The following is a 23,822-nucleotide window of genomic DNA, read 5'->3' as shown; positions in this document are numbered from 1 at the left end:
GCAGCAAGCGCTGGGAGAGAAGGGGGAGAAGTGGGGACGCGGGGCGCTCAGGGGAGGAGGCGGAGGTGAGCTGGAGCAGGGGGGCGGGGCAGGGAGCTGCCGGTGGGTGCAGAGCACTCACCAATTTTTCTCCGTGCGTGCTCCAGCCCCGGAGCACCCACGGAGTCGGCGCCGATGGCTGTGGCTCCGGCCACCGCTGTTCCTGTGGTAGCAGCGGCAGCTGCCAGGAGCCCCGGGCCCTTTTAAATCCCTGGGCCCCGGGACAGCTGCCCCTTTTGCCTCCCCTGTTGGCGGCCCTGCCTGACACAGGTGTAACTGCATCATTCAGCTGTGTGTAGCCTTCATTGCATGAAAGCGGATTTACACATAAACGATAGTCCAGCCTGGCAAGAAAAGCAAGAGAGGAAGATTTTCAATTTGTCTGATGTGGGAAAGTTTTCTCTGAGCAGCTAAATCCTTTTCAAGCCCAGCTCTCACCAGTGACTATGGGACCTTTCTACAGACCAGAAGCTGTTAAATGATCAGTGAGGTTTGATTCTAGATGGTGCTTGATTCACAAGAGCCGCAGGACAGCCTGTGAGAGTGTTGCTTTCAGACTTCAGAAGGGGGAGTTACAAGCTGTGTCTGGTATTACTGATTGTATCACAGTGTTTGATATTGTTATTTGCATCCCAGAAGACCCTACAGACCCCAGATGAGAACTGACCTCGATTGTGGGGGGCCCTGCACAAAACCATTTACAGTCCAACTGGACAAGACAAAGTGTGGGAAGGGAAACTCAGGCACAGTGAGGGGAAGTGACTTGTCCAAGGTCACTCAGTAGGTCAGTGGCAGAGCTGGGTATAACCCTCGCTTTTCCAAGTGGAAATGCAGTGTCCTATCCACTCGGCTACGCTGCCCCCCACCCCCAGCAGCACTGAGTAGTGATGAAGTGCAGCCATGAGGAAGAAAAGACTCCTTGGTAAAGGTCCCAGGTCCAGCAGGGAGACGAGGCTTCCCACTGGGATTCTAAACTCCTGGATTGCTCCATTAGGGGCTAAACTCGGAAGCTGCCGGCCTGGACTAGAGGAGATCATGGGGCTAAACTCCAAGCACCTTGAATCCGCACACAGAAGGGCTCCAGACAGCTCAGGTCCATGTCAAATACCCCGGGGATTACATTGGATTGTAACAAAACTAACCCCAGGCTGGAGCTGACCGGTGCCAGTCTGACCTGTTCCCTTGTGTACGTGGGCAAGCACCAGCCAAAGTGGTTCCATGAGTCCCACCAGGCAGCCTTTTGAAATCTCCCAGAATCCACTGCTTCCAGGATCTTTATGAGGGAATGGGACAGTGGGGGACCTGCCCAGGGGGCATTGCCACGGAAGGGGGTCAGGACAGCACTGGGGCAAACCCCAACCGTTCTTCAGACAAATCAGCCTGTTTAATTAGGGTGGCCATTGAGGCATTCCCCGAACATAGCACATTCCCAGGCCTGCCTGCATGGGCCCACCCCCAACTGTATCACTCGGCCTGGTTGGGCCCACCCCCGCCTTTGTCAGCACACCCCCACTGCATCCTTCTGCATCAAAGTACCACCCCCCACTCCTGCCCCCACCCTCACAGGTGTCCTCCTGCATCCTCAGTTTCCTCCTGTCTCTTTTTCACCGGACAAAGCCACCTCCAGGGAGCTGGTGGCTTCTGGGATTTGTATCATTTTGTTTATTAAACCTTCTCAAACCCAGATTTATTGATTCATCCCCATGTGAATCCAGTGTCCTGTTACGCGCTGTACCACTAATCAATTCATAAATACCAATAAAGCTTGGTTATAATTGAGATCTCTCTCTAATTATTACAATACCTGAACCTGAATGGGTAACAAGTCAGAATATGACACGCTCCCAGTCTGTATTAATGAGGTTTCATCACCTTGGTGGTCCTGATGTCGCAAAGCGATTCACCAACAATAATCTTGGGTTTTGGGTGGAAAAACACGCAGCTCCACACCCCTCTCAACCATCTAAATGAAACCTCTCAAATCCTTTATGGTTCTTCAGGAAAAAATCCAGGCCCATTTGAAGACTCTGAGGGAAGAGAGAGAAAAGCTTCTGGGATTTAAAATGACTAGAGAGGGAAAAAGGCGGGAGTATCAGGTAAGGTGCCTGTTGTTATTAATTGACAGGGACTGGCCGTGGGAGGTCCATTTGGAGGCAGATTCCTGTGTGGCCTTGGGGAACATGGGCTTCTGTGTGTTTCTCCATGATTATGGATTGCTGGGTTAGATTCATGTGTAGACAAGCCCTAAGCTTCCATTTCAGTTGATGAGTTAATGTCTAGCCCTTGTGGCTTTCCCAGAAATCCTCCCCAAGTGAACTGAATGTCCCCGTGAGGTGCTGTCCACTGTGTCTGGTCATTTCATGCATTATTAACGTGTTTGTTCTTTTTTCTTCCCTGGCATCTGTGTCAGCGTAGTGCTGAGTCCTGCCTCCTGCTGCTCTGGGTTTGAATTCACAAAGACCATGAATAATAGAATGTGCTGACCATGACACACACGGAAACCTCCCTTTCAGAGGGATGCAGGGGCCAAAGGGGAAGGTGTGAGAGTCCTCAGCCTAGTACACACAGGCATAGGCGCAGACTTCACCTCTAGCCGGGGCGTGCTTGACCCCCCACTCTGCCCCGGCCCTGCTCCCATTCCACTTCTTTCCCCAAGACCCTGCCTGCGCCTGGCCTCTTCCTGCCTCTGCTCTGCCCTCGCCCTGTCCCCATTCTATCCCTTCCCACAAGTCCTTGCCCCATCCCCACCTCACCACGTTCCTGCTCTTTCCCCTGCCCCCTGGAGCATCCCCAACACCGTGAAACAGCTGTTTCAGGGCAGGTGGGAAGCGCTGGGAGGGAGCGGGGGAGTTGGTCCGTGGGGGGCAGAGGGGGAACTTGGCTGCTGGTGGGTACTGAGCATCTGCTAATTTTCCCCCGTGGGTGCTCCGGTCCCAGAGCACCCACGGTATCGGTGCCTGTGCACACGGGGTACAGACAATTGTCAGAAATTTTCAAAGAAATTGCACACTCAGCTCTCCATGAAAGGACCCCGGGCTCCACCCATGTCCCTGACCAGCCCTTGCCCTGTTTTCGTACAGAAACAAACACAAACCGAGAGGCAGAAGATTGTTTCTGAATTTCAGCAGCTGCGGCAGTTCCTGGAGGAACAAGAGCGACTCCTGCTGGCCCAGCTGGAGAAGCTGGACAAGGAGATTGTGAGGATCCAGAATGAAAATGTCAGTAAACTCTCAGAGGGGATTTCCCATCTCAGTGAGCTGATCAATGAGATGGAGGGGAAGTGTCAGAAGCCAGAAAGTGAATTCCTGCAGGTGAGACTGAGTGAGAAATATTAGCACTGGAGTATAGTAGCCAGGGCGGGGCCTCCCTTCCCCCTATTTGCTAAATCCCTTCCCTGAAATCCCCTGTATGTTTCAGATGGGACTGAGATTCTTTTCTCTCTCTCTACTCTAGGATGTCAGAAGCACCTTGAGCAGGTACGTGGCTTTCTCTTGCTCTGCCTCACAAATCTGGGAAAGAGCTTGGTGGTGATATTAGCACCACATCTCCCCAGGACTCTACTGAAAAATGTGTGGGGAAGATCAAAAGTCGGATACAAATCTCTCTGATCCACTTCATCCTGAGGTTCTCACCCTGGTACAGAAGACTCTGGAATTGTCCATTCAGTGGGAAAGACTGACCTCAAGTGTTTCCACGAGATGTCACATCCCTGGGGGAGTGGCTGCCTCAGGATTGTGGGGATGGAATATGGGCCTGTCACTACTGGGGCCCTGGTTACCATTCAGCCCAAGGCAGCAGTGGTCAAGAGTCTTTCCCACCTGAGTCTTTCCTGGCCTGAGGACTGTTTGGAGACCTGTGTGGAATGAGCTGGGGAGGGAGGAGTTGGTGTCTCAGTTTAGTTCCTAGTGGACAGATTTCTACAGCACTTTCCATAGGAACGTCCTGTCCCTCAGAGCATGGAGGCCAAGGAGTGAATTGGCCATGGAGCCTCAATTCCCCTTTTGTCCTCAGAGCTGATCTCACCAGACCAGAGCTGAAGAATATTAAGGAGTCCTTAGAAGGGAAGGTTGTATGGCCATGGGCTGTGTCGCACCTGCTCTGAGGCTGGGAGAAGTTGAGGAATTTGAACTCCAGGCATATTAGAGCAGCGACTCACTAGCCAGAACTTATCATGAGTCACACAATGAAATATAATCACATGAAATTGTTTCTCTCCAGGTGTGAGAAGAGGAAGTTCCAGCAGCCAGAGGAGATTTCTCCTGACCTGGAAGAGCAAGTCAGCGATTTCTCCCAGAAAACTATTGTGCTAATGGAGACTCTGAGGAAGTTCAAAGGTACCCAGAAGGGATCTAGGAATGGAAATTGGGAAGAGCCTCTGAGACTGTGGGAAGAGAATGGTGCTGGTCAATTAGTTCACACTTAGATGATGCTTCCATTTAATTGTTGGGTGAGAAGGCCAGACATTTGGGTCCAAGACACTCAGGTTGATTAATTCAAACCTTTGTTTGCACCAGAAACATGCTTTTCAATGACAGTTACAACGTAAGAAATGACTCATCGACTTTAAGGTCAGAAGGGACCATCATGATCCATCCACTCTGACCTCCTGCACATTGCAGGCCACAGAACCTCCCCACCCACTCCTGAAATTTACCCGTAAACTCTGGCTGAATAGTGAAGCCCTCATATAATGATTTAAAGACTTCAAGTTACAGAGAATCCACCATTTCTTCTAGTTTAACATCGGTAAATGATACGTGCCAAATATGGTAGAGGAAGGCAAAAATAAATCCCAGAGTCTCTGGCAATTTGATTTGGTGGAAAATTCCTTCCCTATCCTAAATATGGTGGTCAGCTGGACACTGAGCATTTCAGCAAGACCTAAAAGCCAGACACCTGGGAAAGATTTCTCCCTAACTCAGATCCCTCCCTGACTCGTGCCCCATCACCAGCCATTGGTATATTTGCTACTAGCCATCGCAAATAGAAAGAAGTGCTGGTCAGTTCCCTTCTCCCGGGGCATAGGTGGGTCACGGGGGATTTCTCCTAGGAAGCTCTAATTACCCCTTACAATGTCTGGAATATTATATATATCCAAACTGCGTATTTACTAGTTCTTTTACAATCACCTTTCAGTGGTATGAATATAAAGTACCTTATATAGGTCAGACACTACAGATGCATGAACACATAATTGGCAGGGCTTTTTTTCTTCAAGTTATTTTCATGTTATTGTTCTCTTCTCTGATTGATTATGCACACGCCACTTTGACCCTTGTCTCCACACAGGGGGTATTGGACTTTGTTAACTTCTCTGTGGCTGGATGCTCAGCCCCCCTCAGCCTGGCTCCAGCCCTTCAGTGCCTCACCCCATTGCACAGCACCCCACAGCCTAGCTCCAGTCCTTCAGTTCCACCACCCCACTGCACAGCCCCCTCAGCCTAGATCAAGCCCCTCAGTGCTGCCCCCTCACTGCACAGACCCCCTCAGCGAAGATCCAGCCCATCAGTGCTACCCCCACTGCACAGCCGCCCAAAGACTAGCTCCAGCTCCAGCTCCAGCTCCTCAGTGCCACCTCCATATTGTACAGCTCCCCACAGCCAAGCTCCAGCCCATGACTGCTACCCCTCCCCTGGCTGCACAGACCTCCTCAGCCCAGCTTCCCAGGAGCAGCAGGGAGGAGGGACAATGGAAAGCCACTTCTGGGAGCGACCAGAGGTGAGTCCCCCCCCAAAGAATTTGTTCCACCCTGGCCCCTGCTCACAACAGCCCCCGGCCCATAGCCAGAGCTTGTCCCTTTGTCCTGGTCAGGAGACAGAGGAGGTTCCCATCGACCCTGGCATCACCCCTGCCCGGAGACGGGTGCCCTGGTCACAGTGAGGCGATGGGAAACCCTGCGCCACTGAGAGGCCCCCCTCCTCTGCTTCCCACATCCTGTGACATGATGGGGGATCTCCCATATAAGGGACATAGACAGGGGAGAGACATGGGGTAAGCGGTGTAGAGGTGGGACACACACACACACACAGACACAGACACTCATCCTCCCATCAGACATATTATTTAAACAAGAAAAAGAAAAAAGTAGTGACAACAATGCACTGAAATATGTTTTTAGGAGAAATATTTATTTCAATGCCCCCATCCCACAAAAAAAATATTGAATGCGGCAGTGAGGGACATTCAAAAACACTCACCTGAGTTGAATTTATTACTATTATTATTGTTTATTATTTATTAAAGAGCTAGGTTATGGTTTTTTCAGTGTGGAAAATTGTGCGTTATGTTACTGGTTGAATGATGAGTGAATGACATAACCCCCTGCCAATGTCCGTCACTCACTCCGGTAATTTTGTCAAGTGTCCATCGCACAACATGATGCTGCCAACCCCTGGCCAAAGGGACCAAAGTGGCTAAAATTACTTTTCTGCCAAAGTCTTTGTATGATCTGGGTCTAGGTTATGACAAAAGGCAGTGAGTGAATGAGACAAACCAACCGGAGTTTGAAGGGTGGGAGGGGATGAGGAGGGGAAAAGTAAATCTCTCTTGCAGATTGTGTGTCCTGGGATGATTGTGAGGCTGAAAGGACATTGGTTCCATTGTTGGGAGATGGCTGAATGAGAGAGGAAGTAGAAGGTTTCAGTTAGTTTCTATTAAATGCCTGAGTGTGTCTCTGGGCCTCTCGATCTGTTTCTCTGTCATGATGAAAACTCAGTTCTATGCGTTCAGAGTGCGGACACTGTTATAAATATGAAAGTCTGAAATCTCGTCTCTTTTCTCCTTTCCCCCGCCAGACACTCTGCCGTCTGCACTGGAATCCCTAGGAGCACACAGGGAGGGTGAGTTTGCAGCTGGAGATTGTCTTTAAATTAAGAGAAAATTCCAGTGAAAACATCTTCATGAGATTGTAACGAAAGTTACCAACCAAATCACCAGTGGCTGTGGCTCACACAGCCCTAAAAATGACCTATTCACAGTGAGGAGATCCAGGGGCACTGGAACATGGGGGGCCAGGGGGCCAAGCTCACCCTCTTTTGAACATGGGCATAGTTTGGGGGCAGGGAGCCATGTTGGCCCCCCAAACTGCAAGCCTTGGGCAGGCGTGGAGCATCGCAGCATTGGCTGTGCTTCATGGAGGGGCAGCTGATCAACTCCGCCCTTTGTGCAGCTTCTTCCTGGTGCTTGTCCCTCTCAGTGGCCCCACCCCTGCTCCTCTTCCCCCCGGACCCTCCACCTGCCCTGGGTGGCGCAAGCCGGAGAGTGGACATGGGAAGGTGGAGGGTCAGGGGCTCTCCATAGTGGCCAAGGCTCCCATCCTGGCCAGGGGCAGGGGCTCGGCAGGAAGATGAAGAATGGGTCAGGGCCAGGGAGAGGGCAGGGCCACAGGTGGTGCGACCTAGTACCCCCCTCCCCAACTTCTGCCAAGGTGCCGGAACACCTGGGGAGATCCCAAGCTGACATCACACAAATAATCCTGACACCAACCTGAGTGCTGAGTTCATGCCCATGCTAATGAACAGAAACACTCTCCCTGAGCAGCACCCAAACAGAGCTCAATGCCCTGAGGACTGACACATCCCTCTGCTTTACCCCGGTGCAGGGGGTCTCCCCATTGCTCTTCTCCAACATCCTGCCTTTCCTCCGGGCAGGGCTGGGCTCTCCCACTGGAGCTGCTTCCTGGATGCTGGCAGCTCCTCCTTTCTCTCTGGGCTGGGGATGGGGCTACCTCACTGAATGCCACCTCCTGCTCTCTGGTGTTAACCAGCTCTTCCCCAGTGCTGCATCTTCCTCTCTGTTCCCAGCCCTGGGAGTGGAGACTGCACTGGAGGAGGGAGATTTCCTCTGGGCTTCAAAACTGTACCTGCTTCCTCTGCTCCCTCCCCACTAAAACCTTTCTTGGTGTGTCTCTCCTGCTGGGAATGGAGCAGAATCAACAGGGGTAGCTGGGAGCTGATACTTATGCAAGCAAATGGGAAATTAATGAAGTGGGTCTCCTTACAGAGACTGAGGAAGTGCAGTGACATCCCTGCTCAGTCTCTGGTGCCCAGGACAGAGGCAGCTCCCTGTGATCCAGGCCTGTCCCAGCCAGAACAGGGCTGCTGGGGAGAGTGAGAAATGGCCCCAGCCTCCCCCAGGGCCGAGCTCTGCCCCTGACGCTCTGATTCTCTCTCCCCCCAGCGAATGTGACTCTGGATCCAGACACGGCTCATCCCCAACTCGTCCTGTCTGAGGATGGGAAAAGTGTGAGATGGGGAAACACGCGGCAGCGACTGCCCGACACCCCTGAGAGATTTGACACTGCACTCTGTGTGCTGGGCTGTGAGGGATTCACCGCAGGGAGACATTGCTGGGAGGTGGAGATCGGGGGTGGGCGATACTGGGCTGTGGGGGTGGCCAGAGAGTCTGTGGGGAGGAAAGGACGGATCAGCCGTAGCCCTGACGGAGGGATCTGGGCTGTGGAGTGGGACTGGGGTCAGTTCTGGGCTCTCACCTCCCCTGTGACCCCCCTGTCCCGGCGCCGGGCCCCCAGCAGGATCCGGGTTTGTCTGGACTGTGGCCGGGGGCAGGTGACATTTATCGATGCTGGTGACGAGGCCCCGATCTTCACTTTCCCGCCGGGCCCCGCCCCTGGGGAGAGAATCCGCCCCTGGCTCTGGGTGGGGGGCGGATCCCAGCTCCGACTGTGTCCTTGAGACCCACAACAGAGGGGGAACCGGAAATCAGCCCCTCGAGCCTCACGGACCCCAGTCTCTATGATCTTGGAGCACTCCTGTCTACCCAGCCCCTGGCACCTCATCTCTATGGCCCTTGGAAGCTGCTCCCCCTCTCTGCAGCCCCCCCCCCCGTGGTGGGAGCGGGAGGGGGAGGAACCCCTGGGGCTGCAGGAGGGGCAGAGGGGCCCTGAGGGGCAGAGGTGGGGGCTGGGCAGGGATCCAGCACGAATCAATCAGGGGTTGGGGGGCTGGGGAGAAGCAGCAGCAGGGAGCGGTTTGTGCAGATCTGTGGGATTGGATCTCATGGGGTCTCCCAGCCAGAGCTCCTGCCCCAGGGGCCCAAGTCACTTCAGGACAACTGGTGACACTGTCATGGTCCCACACACATGGTGGGAGGCGGAATGGGTAAGAGGTGCAGATTGATGGAAAAACCATGATATAACCTTAAAAAAATCATCATTGGGTCAGTCTCACGATTTTTTTAAACTCCTGAGGTTGGCAACACTGCGGGAGGCAGGGACAGGGCAGGTTTAACCAGAGGGAATTAGAAGAAGCAAGAAGGAAAATGTAAATGAAAATAAAACAAGTATAAAGGGAGAGTCCAGGAGAAATGGTGGAAAATGTAAATGCGAAGAGTGACAGGAAACTGTCCCTGAGAGGGGAACCAGCCGGGGGCAGCAAGAGGGGAAGGGATAAAATTGGGGGTGGAGGGGGGTGGAATGGAGCAGCCATGGGGGCTGATCTGTAACGGGGAGGGGAGGAGAGTGGGAGAAACACAGGGAAATAAACAGGGATCAGAAGGGAGGGTTAGAAAAATGAATAGAAAAGGAGAGTATGAAAGGAAAGGGAACAGAGATTTATGACATGTTACTGAAAGTGAGACTATAACTCATTTATTCCCTATATTAATTCCCGGCCATTGGTGCTATTTTAGTGCCAAGAAGAAAACTGTTCTCGTAGCTGGGTATCTGCTTGCCATGCTGTGGTTATTAAGGCTCCTTCTCAGCTCCCTTTACTTACCACCTTTAGTAATTACTGTAAATAAAACGTTACAAACAATTCTTCTTGTTTGTTCCACTTCACTGTCCCAGCTGCAGTTGTCGGGGGCAGAGCCGTGGGATTTGCTGCCTGATTTGGTTGTGTCCCCCCAGCCCCTACAGGGAACATCGCGCCTCTAGGAGGAGAGTTTGGGGTTTACTGGGATGTGTCACTCTCCAGCCTGTGCTCTGCCTCTGTCCTCTGCACACCCATGTCAATCTGGAATTGCTCAGCTGTGCTCTGCAGAGAGGTGACTGGTTGCACAGGGGACAATCCATGAAGGGACGTGGTGTTGCAATGCTGAGCGTCACAGGGCCTTGTTTGTCAGCAACCAGAAAATCACATTCTGCAAAGCTGAGCCAGGTGCCTGAACCCCCTAGAGAATGTGTGGGCATCAGAGGCACCTCACAGTGCGATTCACAAAAGCCAGCTCACTCTGCAGGGAGCCATCTACACTAGAGAAGGGGAGATGCTGACAATGGGGGAGGGGTGTCCTAAGCCCTGACCCCTCTCACCGACAGGTGCCTAAACTGGGGCTGCAGGGGGGCGTCGGTCTCTGCTTAGCCACCCACAGATGGGAACCCAGCGCCTGACGTCCGGTGGCTCAGGCACCTGAGGCGTTTCTTGCTGGAATGAGGTTTGGGTGACCGGATGTCCCGATTTCATAGGGACAGTCCAGATTTTGGGGGCTTTTTCTTATATAGACTCCTATTACCCCCCACCCCCGTCCCGATTTTTTACAGTTGTTGTCCAGGAAAGAGCCCCCCTCAGCCCCAGGCAAAGGGCTGTGGCAGCCCTGAGGGGGAAACCTCTCCATTCATGTCTCCAGAACCCACCTGGTCAGAGTTAAGGGGGTTTGGATGCTGGGCACTGAGAGGGTTTCTGTTTACTGGTGTGTGAGTCTGTATCCCAGACCTGGTGAGGTTCCACCGGACTGCAGTGAGGGGAACCCCAGCATCCGAGTCCCAGGATCCCCAGATAATTCAAGCCTCTGGGACCAGAACAGAGCCCATCCACTGCTCCAGTCTTGGGGTCCTTAGGCACATTCTTTGGGGACTCTCCCCCTGTCTGAGGTGTGAAACCCGCTGCCTAGCCCCCTGGTGTAGAGCTGACCCTCCAGACTCCCGTGTGCTTAAACGCACCATCCCCCAGAACTCCACGCCAAGGTGAGAGCCCGCTGGTTTGAGCAGAATTCCCTCCGGAGGCGTGCAGTCGTTGTGAAGCATTTGGCTCTGTCTACACTAGACAGCAAAGCGCTGCCTGTGGGGTCACCCGTGAGCGCTGGGGAGAGAGATCTCCCAGCACTCCTGGTAAACCAGGTCGACGCTCAGAGCCTGTCTACACTGGGGCTTTACAGCGCTCAAACTTGCTGTGCTCGGGGGAGGGAGGGTGATTTTTCACACCCCTGAGCCAGCAAGTTACTGCGCTGAGAATTGCCAGTGTAGACAGGCCCCTTCACACACAGAGAGACTCTTTGCTCAAGTCCAACACATTATTGCTCTTTCACTGAGCCATTTGCTGTCTGGGCTTTAATCCCCTCCCCATATCGATGGAGCATCTAAGAAGATAACGGCAAATCCAGAAACCAGGACATTGACATCTAGCAACTAACAACTCAGAGGGCTTTCCCCACTTCTAAATAGGGAAGCTTGAGCAACATTCCCCAGCTCTGTAAAGAACTGGAGAGGTGTGAGGTCGAGGGATGAGAACTGGCTGCTGGAAGGAGTCGGGGCTCTGACCTGGAGTCTGACCAAGGAGGTCAGACGGAGAGGCAGACAGAGCTCGAAGATGGAGGTTCGCTACTGCTTACCTGGGCTCTGGGCTGACCAGAATGATCTGTGCTTTAACCTTCATTTCTCTACGATAACCTAACAACTTCCTATGCAGCGTCCAGTTGACTACTACACCCGACTGTTCTGACAACGCTCTTTGAGGGTCTCTGCAAACGCTTGCTCAGGTGTGTTTGTCCCTGAAGCGTGTGCGAGTCTCTACCAGGAGTGTCTCAGTTGGCCTCACTGAACAGAGCTCACAGTGTGAAGTCGGAGCGCTGCAGGCCGAGAGCTCCAGTCTAAGGAGGGGGTGAAGCCACGTGGCTTATCCAGGAGGAAGAGCGAGAGGCCGAGGGAGTCTGGCAGACTAAAGAGTCTAGAGACTGTTGTGAAGCTGGGGACGTAGCACCGACCAAGTGAATTCATGACAGAAGTTTAAGAACAACTAGATCCCAGGGCAGGGTTCATCTTCAGCCACTCCCTGCTGCAGTCAGCTTGCACCCAGGGGTGTGCATAAGGGAGAGGAAAGCAGAGGAACGCCCTCCCCCCACCACAATAATCATCATGGGCACAGGGCTTCTCCAACCCGGGGGCCGCAGAGGCAGGGAAGAGCGATCTTCTGCCAGCGCGGGGCGGGGTGGGGGGGAGGGTAGAGCAGGGCCGGTGCAAGGACGTTTCGCGCCCGAGGTGAAACTTCCACCTTGCGCCCGCCCAGGAACCCTGCGGCAGCTCCCCACCGCCACCCCCCACTCTGCTCGGCCCAGGGAACCACGTGCTGCAGCTCCCTGGGCCAGCTCACCTCTGCTCCGCCTCCTCCCCGAGCTCGCCACCGCTTCTCCTGCCTCCCAGGCTTGCGGCGCCAATCAGCTGTTTGCCGCACCAGCCTAGGAGGGAGAGAAGCAGAGCGGGGCGGTGCTCAGGGGAGGAGGCAGAGCAGAGATGAGCTGGGCTGGGGAGCGGTTCCCCTGTGTGCCCCGCCCCCCCCGTTACTTGCTGCAGGCGGCCCTCCGCGCGCCTCCCTGCCCCAGCTCACCTCCGCTCCACTGCCGCCCCCAACCACTTGGAGCCCAAGGCGACCGCCTAGTACCTGGTCTGAAGGGTCCTTGTGAGTGGCAGAGGGTCACATGTTCTCTTCCTTCCAGTGGTTCTGTTGCAAGAATCAACTCCCCTGACTTCCAGCAGCCTCCCCCTGGCTGCTTCCCCTTCCTCTGACAACCTCTCCCCTTCAAGATCGTTTCCTCCAAGCGGAGCAGGCCCTGCAGGAATGAGGCCACTTGAGCCCAGAGGAGTTTTCATCTGTTCCTGACTGGGATGGGGCTGTGCTTAATCAGGGTGTGTTAATCTAGTTTTATCAAATTTGGGGTAAGTCTAAATTAAATAAACTTCAACCAAAATGTTATTGCGGGGATGAAAGAAGCAATAGAAAAATGGAAGTTGAATAGCAATAATCACTCCGTCTTAACTTAACTTAAGAACACATAAGGGAAGAAAAGCTCATAAAAAATATTTATATGTATTTCTGTTTATGTTTTAGGGAAACGAGATCTAGATATTGTAAGTGTCGTTTTCTTTCCTCTGAGAAGAAAATGTTTGTACACAATTGGATCCTCATGTAGGAGTGTAATTGAGTTATCCATGGGTTAGGTGGCCTAGTGGTTAGCACACTTAGTGCCCCCTCCCAGTGGGCAGGTCTTGCAGTCCTGGCCTTCTTTTAATCACAAGGGCAGGGAGGTGGGCAGTGGTAGGGGAGCCCGGGCCCACCCACTCTACTGGGCTCTGACCCAGGGCCCTAGGAGGGTCAACAGTGTCTGGTGCCCAAAGTTGTCCGCTGAGTTGCCCTCCCTGTGTCACTTCCTACCCTCTGCTGTTCTCCCACAGTTTCCAGTCCAACATAAGCTGGGGGGGAAAGAAAAGGCAACGAAACCATCCGTCCCAACCAGGCTAAGTACACAGTCAGTCCCTTGTCAGGAGCCTTCAGGGTTGGTCTGTCCTCCTCCCCAGCCTCTCCCCTTTGAGCTGGGTTCCTCCCCTTTCAACCCTCCGCAGCCCAGTCACACCCCGCTCACTGCCTGGGGACCTGCCATTGCAGCTGCGTCACTCTCCCCAGGCTCCCTGTGCATGGAGCAGAACTGTCCCTTGCTCCCCTTGGCTGCCCTGCCCCGACCTGTGGCTGCCAAGCTTGTGATCACACAGCCCAAGCTCTGAGCCCAGCTGTGCGACCCCAGTGTCCAGCCCAGGTGCTGGGGGCAGGCGGCTGCTGCTGACAGGGTGGACTCACTCCCACAAGCTCCGGAAGCCGAGGCCATGAGAATAGAATGAACCCCACCCCCCCTCCACCGCACAGGCCACCAGACATGGGGAGGTGGCAGGGGGCGCGTCTGGCACACATTTCCACTCAGCCTTTGGCACCCAGCTCCCTGCCACTGCCCCACGGTCCTAGCACTCTCGGGAGATCCTGCTCCAGCCAGGGTCACTGGGCCTGGTCCTGCGGGGAGGGGAGACTGCGAAGCACTGTGGGCTCCCTCCAGCTGACACTGCTGGGCCTGATCTTGGAGGGGCTGAGCACCCTCTGTTCCAGTTGACACAGCTGGGCCTGAACTTGTGGGGGAGGGGGCTGAGACCCCTCTGCTCCCGCTGAAGCCACTGGGCTTGATTGTGGGGGTGGGGAACAAGCACCTCTGGCACCACGGCAGCTGGGTTCCATGGGCAGGGGCCAGCCCCAGAGGTTATCATTAGCTGACACTGGGCTTCTTCGGGGCAGAGGGAAGAGTGCATCATGGGTGCAGCTTAGAGCTGTGCTCCCTGCCCTGCCTGGGGAGACCCTGGCCTTGCAGAGGCAGCCCGGCTCGGGGAGAAGGACAGAGAGGGCTGCTGGGCGGACAGCCAGTTCCCTGGCTCCCAAAGCATGGAGAGCCTGTGGCCTGAGCAGGCCAGGTGGCTTCCACCAGCTTCTGATCTGCCGGTGCCCCCCTCAGTTTGAAAATCTCTGTGCTAAATGGAAGGCAGAAATCGGGGGGGGGGCATGACCCCCACTTGCACACCGGCCCATTTTCCTGCCCCCGCTGGCTTTGCACCCTGGGTGGCTGCCCCTCTCACCCTGCACTACTTATGGACCTGTTCCCGTGGCAGGGGCACCTTCCTCTATGAAGCGGGGAGGGTTGGCACCACTGTAATCACACACATGGGGATGAGCAGGGAATGGACAAAAATCACAAGATGAACCAGATACGTTATATGATATATTTTTGAAACCTCAGGGGTTTTTTTTGGAGGGGGGGGGTCAAACCCATGCTTTTTGATTCTGTCTCACGATTTTTAACTTTTGGGGTTGGCAACACTGGACAGGGTGGGAATAGAAGAAACAAAGGAAAAATATGTCAAAGTAAAACAAAATCAACAGAGAGTCCTGAAGAAAGGGTGAAAACTTGATATGAAAACAATGAAAGGAAAGCACTCTGAAGAGGTAAAAGGCAAAGAGAGGGGAAAGAATGGAGACCATGAAGGGGAATGATCTGTGACAGTGATCCAAGGAGAGTGGAAGAGACACCGAAATAAACAGGGATTGGAAGTGAGTGCTAGAAAAATGGTGAGTCAAAAAGGAACAGTATGAAAGAAAAGGGAATGCAAGAGGGACAGAGAGTTATAAAACATCACTGAAAGTGAGACTGTAACTCTGCAGTGTTACTTCCTTGACTTTGTTGTCATTTTAGTGCCATTAAAAAAGCTGTTTCCAAAATCTGTGAGTCTCTTTTCCATTGTTGTGGGTATTAAAGCTGCTTCTCGGCTCCTTTTCACTCAGATGGGTATTTACAGTAAAGAAAGCAGGAAAGACAATTCTGATTTGTTCCTTGTTAATATTCCAACTGCAATTGTTGAGAGCAGAGTCATGGGATTTGGTTCCCTGCTTGGCTGTGTCCCCCCAGCACCATCAAAGAATATACCATGTAGCCTTTTATTTTATTTAAAGTGAATTGAGTAAGGTGGTGTTACACCTCCCTGGATTCAGCTTTGGTGGTGACAGTTGCAAGTTCAACAGAGTGAAAGTCGCCTCTGTTACATGTTTCAGATTTAGAGCCTCTAGGAACACAGAAAGACCAAGGATGGCGACCGCACAGACATTCACAAGTACATACTCACATCCTGAAGGATAGTCTTCAGGTCTGATGGCTGCCTTGTCAATTGGTCATTAGTAGAGGGATGGTTCCTGCAGGAGTTTCCCATAGGGAACTCATTTTACCCAATCTGCAAGCAGGGGTGCAGGTGCTCGGGCTGCGGAGGGCACCGGGATTAGTAAGGACGGCCCTGCTCCGCTGGGATCTAAAGGGTCCTGAGGTCAAGTGGAGAGGGGGCTGTTGCAGTCAGCAGGTGCAATGCTCACCCTCCCCCCTGCACATGTCCTCCATTTTGCCAGTTTTGGTTTTCTTTGGTGGAGTTTCCAGCTCAGTAACTGTCCCAACCTGGTTTTTCCTTTCTCCTGTGCAGGGGGTGCAAAGATCTCCCCCCTCTTCAACTCTGCTGCTGTGCCAAGCACTCGGGGAAGTATGGTGTCGGCACCAAGAGCTGAAGCTGGCACAGACTGAGGAATTTGTCTCTCCAGTCTCCTCCCCACTGCTCCTGGGTTTCACTTCTGCTCCCCTAAAGAATTGATGGGGGAGGGGAAATGAAGAAAAGCCGCTGAAACTCTTTGCCAGGAACTGTGAAATAAGGTAACTCTGAGTGTGAGTTCCATTCTGTTCCATCCAGGCTGGGAGTGAGGCTGATCCTCCTGGCAAGGAGACCTCTTGGGACGGTGCTGAATTCGTATGATGTGGTTGTTATGAATGAATGTGGTGTGGCTTGACATGTCTGAATTTGCTCGAGGATTCTGGGAGCAGGATTCTTCTCTTAGCATCAGGCAATTGATGTGGAAATTCACTGGCTGGCTCTATTCTGTGTGTATGTTTCAATACCGACCTTTGGAATATGTCAGTCAATATGCCAGCCCACTAGGTAAAGCAAATGTAAAAAACATGTTTCAGAGGGCTAGCCGTGTTAGTCTGTTTCTGCAAAAACAACCAGGAGTCCTGTGGCACCTTAAAGACTAACACATTTATGTGGGCATAAGCTTTCATGGGCTGGAACCCACTTTGTCAGAGGCATGAAGACAAGCGATCAGTAAGCTTGGCACAAGCTGACCTGGGGCAAAATGACCCCCTTTGGAAGACATCATGCCGAGAGCTTGAGTGAATAACTGATGAGAGGGTAAACATGGAGTGATCTTTGGTTGGTACCTCTGTGCACTCCCTTCCAAAATATTAATGAGAGAAAATAAGTAATAAAACGCCCACAGAGCATGTCTCTGGAACATGTGACTTCTTGGAGGAAAAAAGGTATAAATATTAAGCAAAGTAAATTAGGGTGGGAAGGAAGGAAGGAAACATTCCTTAATTAACTTCCGAAGACACCTGTAATGCCATAAGACAATCTCTGAGTAGCCAAGACTCTGCCTTGGGGGATATTTGACAGGTCAAGTGGAAGAGAAGAGAAGAGAAGAGAAGAGAAGAGAAGAGAAGAGCCTTCAGCTAGAAGTGATATGTACGCCCACTTTGTTTGCCAATCAGGATACAGTGTAAGGCCAGCATAGTTACTGAGGGTTTGTGCTTGGGGAATTGAGGCTCACTAGGGAGACGTGCATTAGATAACCTTATACTGCTTGTGTGATTCATTCTCAAATAAACTCCTGTGCATTCACCATAATGGATTCGACTTTTCACTGGTTCTGGTAAACATTCTCCCCAGCGGTGGGTGGTTAAAGATCTGTTTCAATAAGACCCTGTTGAACATCACTCAGGGCATGTCTACACTAAAATATTAAGTCAACCTAACTTATGTCGGCCTACAGCTGCCATGGTAACTGCATCACTTGTGCTGTCTGCACTTTGCTTCTTGTGTTGGCGGGGCATGTCCTCACCAGGAGCGCTAGTATTGATTGGACTGTGAGCGTGGGGCAGCTTGGAATGGCTCCTGGGAGCCAGTAACAGTGGATGTAAGCTATGCAGTGTCCACCGGAGCACTGGAACCAGTTGGGGCCAAGGGGCCATGCTCCCCCCCTTTTTAACATGGGCATTGTCTGAGCGGCCAGGGGCCAGGTGAACCCCCCAAACTGAAAGCCTTGGGCAGACGTGGAATGGCACCAACAGGGGCTGCGCTTCGTGGTCGGGGAGCTGAGAAGGTGATCAGCTCCCTCGATGTGAAGTGCAGCCCCTGCCAGCAGTGCCAGCTTCTTCCTGGTGGGGGAGTTGAAGTGGCCTTAGCCCCCGACCGGCAGTGAACCCCGATCCCTCTCAGTGGCCCCACCCCTGCTCCTCCTCCTCCTCTCCTTAAGCTCCCACCCCCTGACCTGCCCTAAGTGATGTGCCCTGGGGGGCAAAGGAGTGGAGCACCTCCAGGGGAAACGAGAAGTCAGCACCTGTGTGGCACAGTATTGACAACCCCCGGCATTTACAAAGCACAAGTCAGGCTGCTCAAAATCATAAAGTTGGTGTTGGTCCTGCTTTGAGCAGGGGATTGGACTGGATGACCCTCCTGAGGTCTCTTCCTAATCTTCTGTGATTCTATGAAATGTAATCATAATAAACATTAGATTGTTTCTATTTGGGTTTTGGTTGCTCAGACCTGTAGGCGGCACTTGGGTCACTTTTTCTAGATTTTCTCTGCAACCGAGAGGGCGAGAATCTTCTGTGATGCTTCCGTTCCACATCCTCCTCACCCAGACTCCCAAGAATGTGGGCGGGGGAAGGCTCTGGGCACCCAGCCACTCCACTCCAGAGGAATTCCATCGGCAAGGAAGGGGGAGCAGCAGGTGATAACGGAGCAAAAAGGGCATGAAAGGAAAAGGGGGAGAAGGAAACAAACAAACAAGGACACCAAAGTTTAAACTCAGGGTCTGTCTACACAGTATGTGTCTGTGGCCTCACTGCTCTTGGCAGTGTGTTTGCTCCAGCAGTGTCAGCCTGTGTACTCGTACCCGAGCTGGGAATCACACCTCCCAGCTGCTGTGTAGACGAGCCCTCAATTGAACTAGGACATTCTTAATTCACAATGAGGCGCGTGTCCACAGCCACAAGCAGACTTGCACCGAAACAATGGGCGGGAACTAAACCCCACTGAGTGATTTCAGTGACAATCTGTGTGCAGAGGAGCCTTGGCTTGGCGGCGTCTTGCTGCACATCTCACCACCCGCCTGGGACCAGCCGGGCAACAGGGGCTCCCTGGGTCAAGGTGAGAGGCAGCGGGAGCGTGCTAGTGATAAGGCGTAAAAACATCAGCACAGCAATTCATTAATCAGGAGCAACCTGTGAGCTGAAGGGAGATTTTAGGGTAAATATTCAAAGCTGTCTGAAAGTGCAGTCTAAAGGTTAAAGCCCAGCCGATTCAAAATGCCATCTAAGAGCTGGAAGGAAGACTGTAGTTTTAAACTTTGTAAATCTCCATAGACAGAAGGGAAAGTAACAATCCTACCCATCCCTCCCCATCCCCTACCCCCCACCCAGATCTGGATGAACTCTTTTGGGGGCCAGGGGCTATTAGATTTTGTGGGACCTCCTAGGCTCCGGGGTGCAGCCAAAAATGCAGGGTTCAGAGTGTGGGAGGGGGCTGCGGGATGAGGCAGGGGGTTGGGGTGTGGGATGAGGTGAGGGATGAGGGGTTGGGAGTGCAGGAGGGGACGCCAGGGTGGGACCAAGGAGTCTGGAGTGTGGGATGAGGGGGTGGGGTCTGGGAGGGAGTTAGGGCTCAGGAGGGGGGTCAGGGCTGGGGGTGGGGGGGCGGGGTCTGGGTGGGAGTTAGGGTGTGGGAGGGGGCTCAGGGCTAGGGCTGGGGCAGGGGTTGGAGTGCAGGGCGCGTGCCTAGGGCAGCTCCTGTTTGGTGGCACAGCGGGACTGGCAGGCACCTTGCCTGCCCTGGCCCCTCACTGCTCCTCCCCGATTGACCCTGAAGCTGCCAGCACAACCCAGACATCCCTGGCTGCAGCCTTGGGAAGGGGGGGCCAGGTGGCTCCACTCGCTGCCCTGCGCTTGCCTACAGGCAACGCCCCCGCACAGCGTGCAGAACCGGCCCTGCCTCCCCAGGCAGGGGCCAGGACGCAGGGGCTTTACGGGCTACAGCCAGGGGCCCAGGGCTAAAGGGGCCTCGCAAAAGATCTGAAGTTTTGGCGACCCGGAGATCTTTTTGTGGGGGGCCCCTTAGTCTGTGGCTCTGGGCTGCAGCACCTAAAGCCCTTGTGTTCATCCAGCCCTGCCCCTGCCCCATTCCAGCTGCCCCAGTCATTCTCCTTGGACCAATACTGAACTCATCAGCACTGTGTGGGCTGGTTCTGCTGGGGGGAAATACGAGCCAGGGACCCATGTTTGGGTTTTGTCTGACCCTGGGAAGAGGCGTGTCAGCTTGGAGAGCAGGGACAACGGGGACTGCTCCGCACACACGGCTGGACACGCTCAAGTCCACAATGAGCAGCAATCTGCCCCTCCGCACAGGCTCTTTGCTGCTGGAGCTCCCCGCAAATGTTTCCCACCAACGCATTTGCCGCCACAGCTCTAGATTCTGACCCGGGTTGCACCATCGCTCCTTTGACCTGAGCCGTGAGCCAGCGTTTGGGACCCGCTAGGTTCTTCCATTGGCAGGAGGAATTGAATAGAGGAGTCAGGTATTTCTTTGGAGCAATCTTTATGATTAACAAACAATGTCCACAAATTCCAGTGCCCTGAATGGATAGAAACAAACAGCAGCCAGCAGTTTCCTAACTGGGAAATGTACGTCTGCCTTTCCAGGGCTCCCTGTCCCTGAAGCAAGCCCTCGCTCTGTTTCCTGCCAGATTCACACTCACGACTGCTTCTTTTGACTTTCTACCGCACACACACCAAGCATCCCTCAGCCCCTGTGTTTCCTGCTAGCTCCAGGGAAACCCCTCTTCCGCCCGCTCTACACAACACTTAGATCAACCTAGTGAAGTCACCCAGGGCTGTGAAGCATTGTGCCCTGAGTGCCACAGCGAGATGGAGCTAACCCCCGGTGCAGACAATGGAATTCTGCCGGTGACCTGGCGACGGCCTCTCAGAAAGGGGGATTAACTACAATGATGGAAAAACCACTTCCCTCGATGCAGGATGTATCTACACGACGGCCCTTCAGCGACACCGCTGTAGCTCTGCTATAGTAGCGACTGTAGTGTAGACATACCCTTATTCTTCCTGAGGCCTGGTCTTTACCTACCACTTAGGTTGGCCTTGGTACTGTGCTCAGCGCTGTGAAAACTGTCACACCCTGTGTGACGTAGTTAGGCCAATTTAACCCCTGATGTAGACGCAGATAGGTCAAGGGAAGAATTCCTCTGTCGATCTAACAACGGCCTCTCCCAGAGATGTAGTGTAAACTCACCCTTAGACTGTGATCCAGAAAAGCCAGCACTGTAGTGGGGAAGCCACCTAAGCTAGCCAATGGGAGAGGCCGGTGACAGGGGCAAGTGCTAAGGCCTCCCTGCACAGAGGTAGACCCTTGCTTAGCTGCACACCCCATGGCTGGAGGAGGATGGGGGGGGGGGTCCCGTCACATCACCAAAGCGATGACTAGAGTTATGGATGAGACCAGCTTTCTCTTTAAAACTTGACTATTGTAAGTGCACTGAGATCCACAAAGTCCCTCAGCTTGCCTGGACATTTGGTGTGCCCTGCGGAGGAGCAGGGTCAGGCTGGAGGCCAAATTGGAGGCCAGTTGTCGAAGGGTTCCCAAGATACGTCTCCCTGGTAAAACAGCTTCTCTAAAAGTCCATGGCTTCTACCACCATTTGTGTTCACTGATAGAGAAAAGCCCAGAATGGAGCGTTTTGCTTCAACGTCTCACTCATGGGAGAGTTACCCTCAGAGAGTGTCTGGGACCAGGGTTGCCAAGTGCTGAAAATAATTTTTATGGACAGTATAGAAAAAAAATTACGGACAACCAAACTCTTTTACGGACACATACTGACGTAAGATAAAGATGGCTCAAAAGGACAAAAGGGAACAATGTTCAGTCTTTTTATTCCTACATCAAAAGAGAAATGTTAATCTGCTAGTTTCACCAACTTACTAGCCACATCAGCGTCCTCCAAGTTCTCCGGTTTGTGATCACACACACACACGCCCATTCAGGAGCAGGTCACAGGCACAGGGTATTTCCTGCAAAATTTGCTTTGTCTTTTCAATTCTTTCTGCAGTCTCTGGATCCAGCTCTTCCAGCTGGGCCAGTAGGAGTCGCTCTTGTTCCTCCAGGACATGGTGCAGTTGCTGAAAGTAAGACACAAGTTTCTGCCTTTCAGCTTCTGTCTCTGCCTGTGACATACGACCAGGGAGAGAGCAGAGCAGGGCAGGGACATGGACAGACTCCAGGGATAACTGATAGACGCTTGCATCCATAGCACAGAGCATATCATTGGAAGCCCTTGGGCTTTCCTGAGAATGTGCCTTCAGTTCAGTGAGAAATTCCCCCGTCACCTGCTGTTCCTGCAGCCCTCCCAATCCTGGCGATGCAAAGCAGCTGAAGCCTGAGCCCCGCCATGTGGGGCTGACAGCCGGAGCCACGTTGTGGGGTTGACGATGAAGCCCAATTGTGCGGAAATGAAGTCACAGAGGTCAAACAAAATCGCAGAATCCATGACCTCCGTGTTCCACTCGTACCAGTGGTTATCATACTATTTTTTGTGATCTCATGACCCCCCCTACAAAAGCCTTGCAATCCCCTTTTGGGTCAGGACCCTCCAGTTTGCAAAACACTGGCTGAGTGGTTAGCGCACTCTCCTGAGAAGTGGGGGACTCTGGTTCAAATAATGCCCCCCACCCCTGGCAGGCAGTGGGATCATAGAGGCTGACTTTTATTTTTCCCTGGGGGTGCTCTACCCCCTCTCTGCCCTGAGGCCACGCCCCCACCATGCCCCTCCCCTGAGGCCCTGCCCTAGCTCCGCCTCTTCTGACCCACTCCGCCTCATCCCCGAAGGCCTTGCCCTCTGGCTGCCTCTTCCCGCCCCTGCTCCAACCCCTCCGCCAAAGCCGCAGCCAATCTTCAGCTTGCTGCTCTCCGCCCTCCCCCAGGCACCTCCCCTAGCCACCAAAGAGCTCATTGGCAGCCCCACAGAACAGCTGTGACTGGTGGGTGCTGAGCTCCCCCTGTATTTTTTCCGTGGGGGTTTGAGCTCCGGAGCACCCCTGGGGTCAGCACCTCTGTTGCTTCCAATCATGGGACTGAGCAGTGACCAAGTATAAACAGCGACTTACAATGAGACTTAGCCCACGTCCTGCTGTTAATGGGCAAGTCAATGAGGCCTAAATTTACAGCAGCGGCCAGATTTTGGGTGTCTCGGTTTATCTCCTTGAAATACAGGACTTCAGGGCACGTGGTCCACCCGCATTCGCAGCTGCAGCCAGAGTCAGTGGGCGCAGCCGGTGCCCAGCCCCTTGGAGAACCAGCCCCTAAGCATATAGGTCAGTCCCCAAATTTGGACCTTAAATCAAAAGACATTCTTGACATTTGGACGCAGCCCAGCATTGTGCTCTGGCTCCTGTGCCGGCTAGCGTGGCTGTTTGTGCCTCCTCCCCAGCAGCTGCAGGCACAGGGAGTGCTCCTGGGAGGGGCAGGAGGGAGTGGGGTTGGGGCATGGACAGGCTGGAGGAGGAAGGGGTGGAAAGGGACAGAGGGGTGTGGCCAGGGTGAAGCTGCACCTCTTGTACTCTGCACGCTGGAAAAGCCCCTTAGGACCATTAAACCAGGGATGCAGCTCTGGCTGGAGCTCAGGACTCGCCAAGCTGCTGCTATGGTCTGCATTGGCCCTTGTAGCCACTGAATAGGGGGCCCATTGAACCAGCCCACTCCCTGCCTCAGTTTCCCCATCTATACAATGCCTGTGTGTCTCTTCGCGTTATAGTCTATGGAGGACAAGGGGCCATGGTGCTGAGCTCTGAGCAGACCCAAAAAGCTTACGATTCAGTGTCCCGATCTTGAAAGGTCTCAGCGTCCCAGTGATGCCAAAGGGACCGGAGTGGGTAAAGTTACACTCACCATTTACTGAGAAAGGGGCAGAGCACAAAAAGGCCACCCCAGCTGTCTGACTGAATGTCTCTAAGTAACCAGCTGCACACGGTACATCCGACAGCCAGGGGAGAGAAATTACAGGTACTATATGTACCATTCCAGTCTTTTTCCTTTCCGTAACCCTGTACCAAAGCACTGAATCTGCTCTGCTCTGCAACGCTGAGTG

The 23,822-nt window shown here is 53.4% G+C and overlaps 2 protein-coding genes across 2 annotated transcripts in view; both read left to right on the top strand.

The window, feature by feature from the left end:
- The window catches only part of LOC102938961 (zinc finger protein RFP), a 31,538-nt gene extending 21,726 nt beyond the window's left edge, over window positions 1-9,812 (top strand). Inside the window, exon 8 of the transcript XR_006285710.1 lies at window positions 9,166-9,812. The gene's annotated coding sequence lies outside the window, so the exon portion shown is untranslated. The remainder of the gene's footprint in view (window positions 1-9,165) is intronic.
- LOC102942663 (tripartite motif-containing protein 10) overlaps window positions 1-23,822 on the top strand; it is a 66,913-nt gene that overhangs the window by 6,727 nt on the left and 36,364 nt on the right.

Source organism: Chelonia mydas, chromosome 14, assembly GCF_015237465.2.
Source record: "Chelonia mydas isolate rCheMyd1 chromosome 14, rCheMyd1.pri.v2, whole genome shotgun sequence".
Lineage (NCBI taxonomy): Eukaryota > Metazoa > Chordata > Testudines > Cheloniidae > Chelonia > Chelonia mydas.
This window is presented reverse-complemented; position numbering and strand designations above follow the sequence as displayed.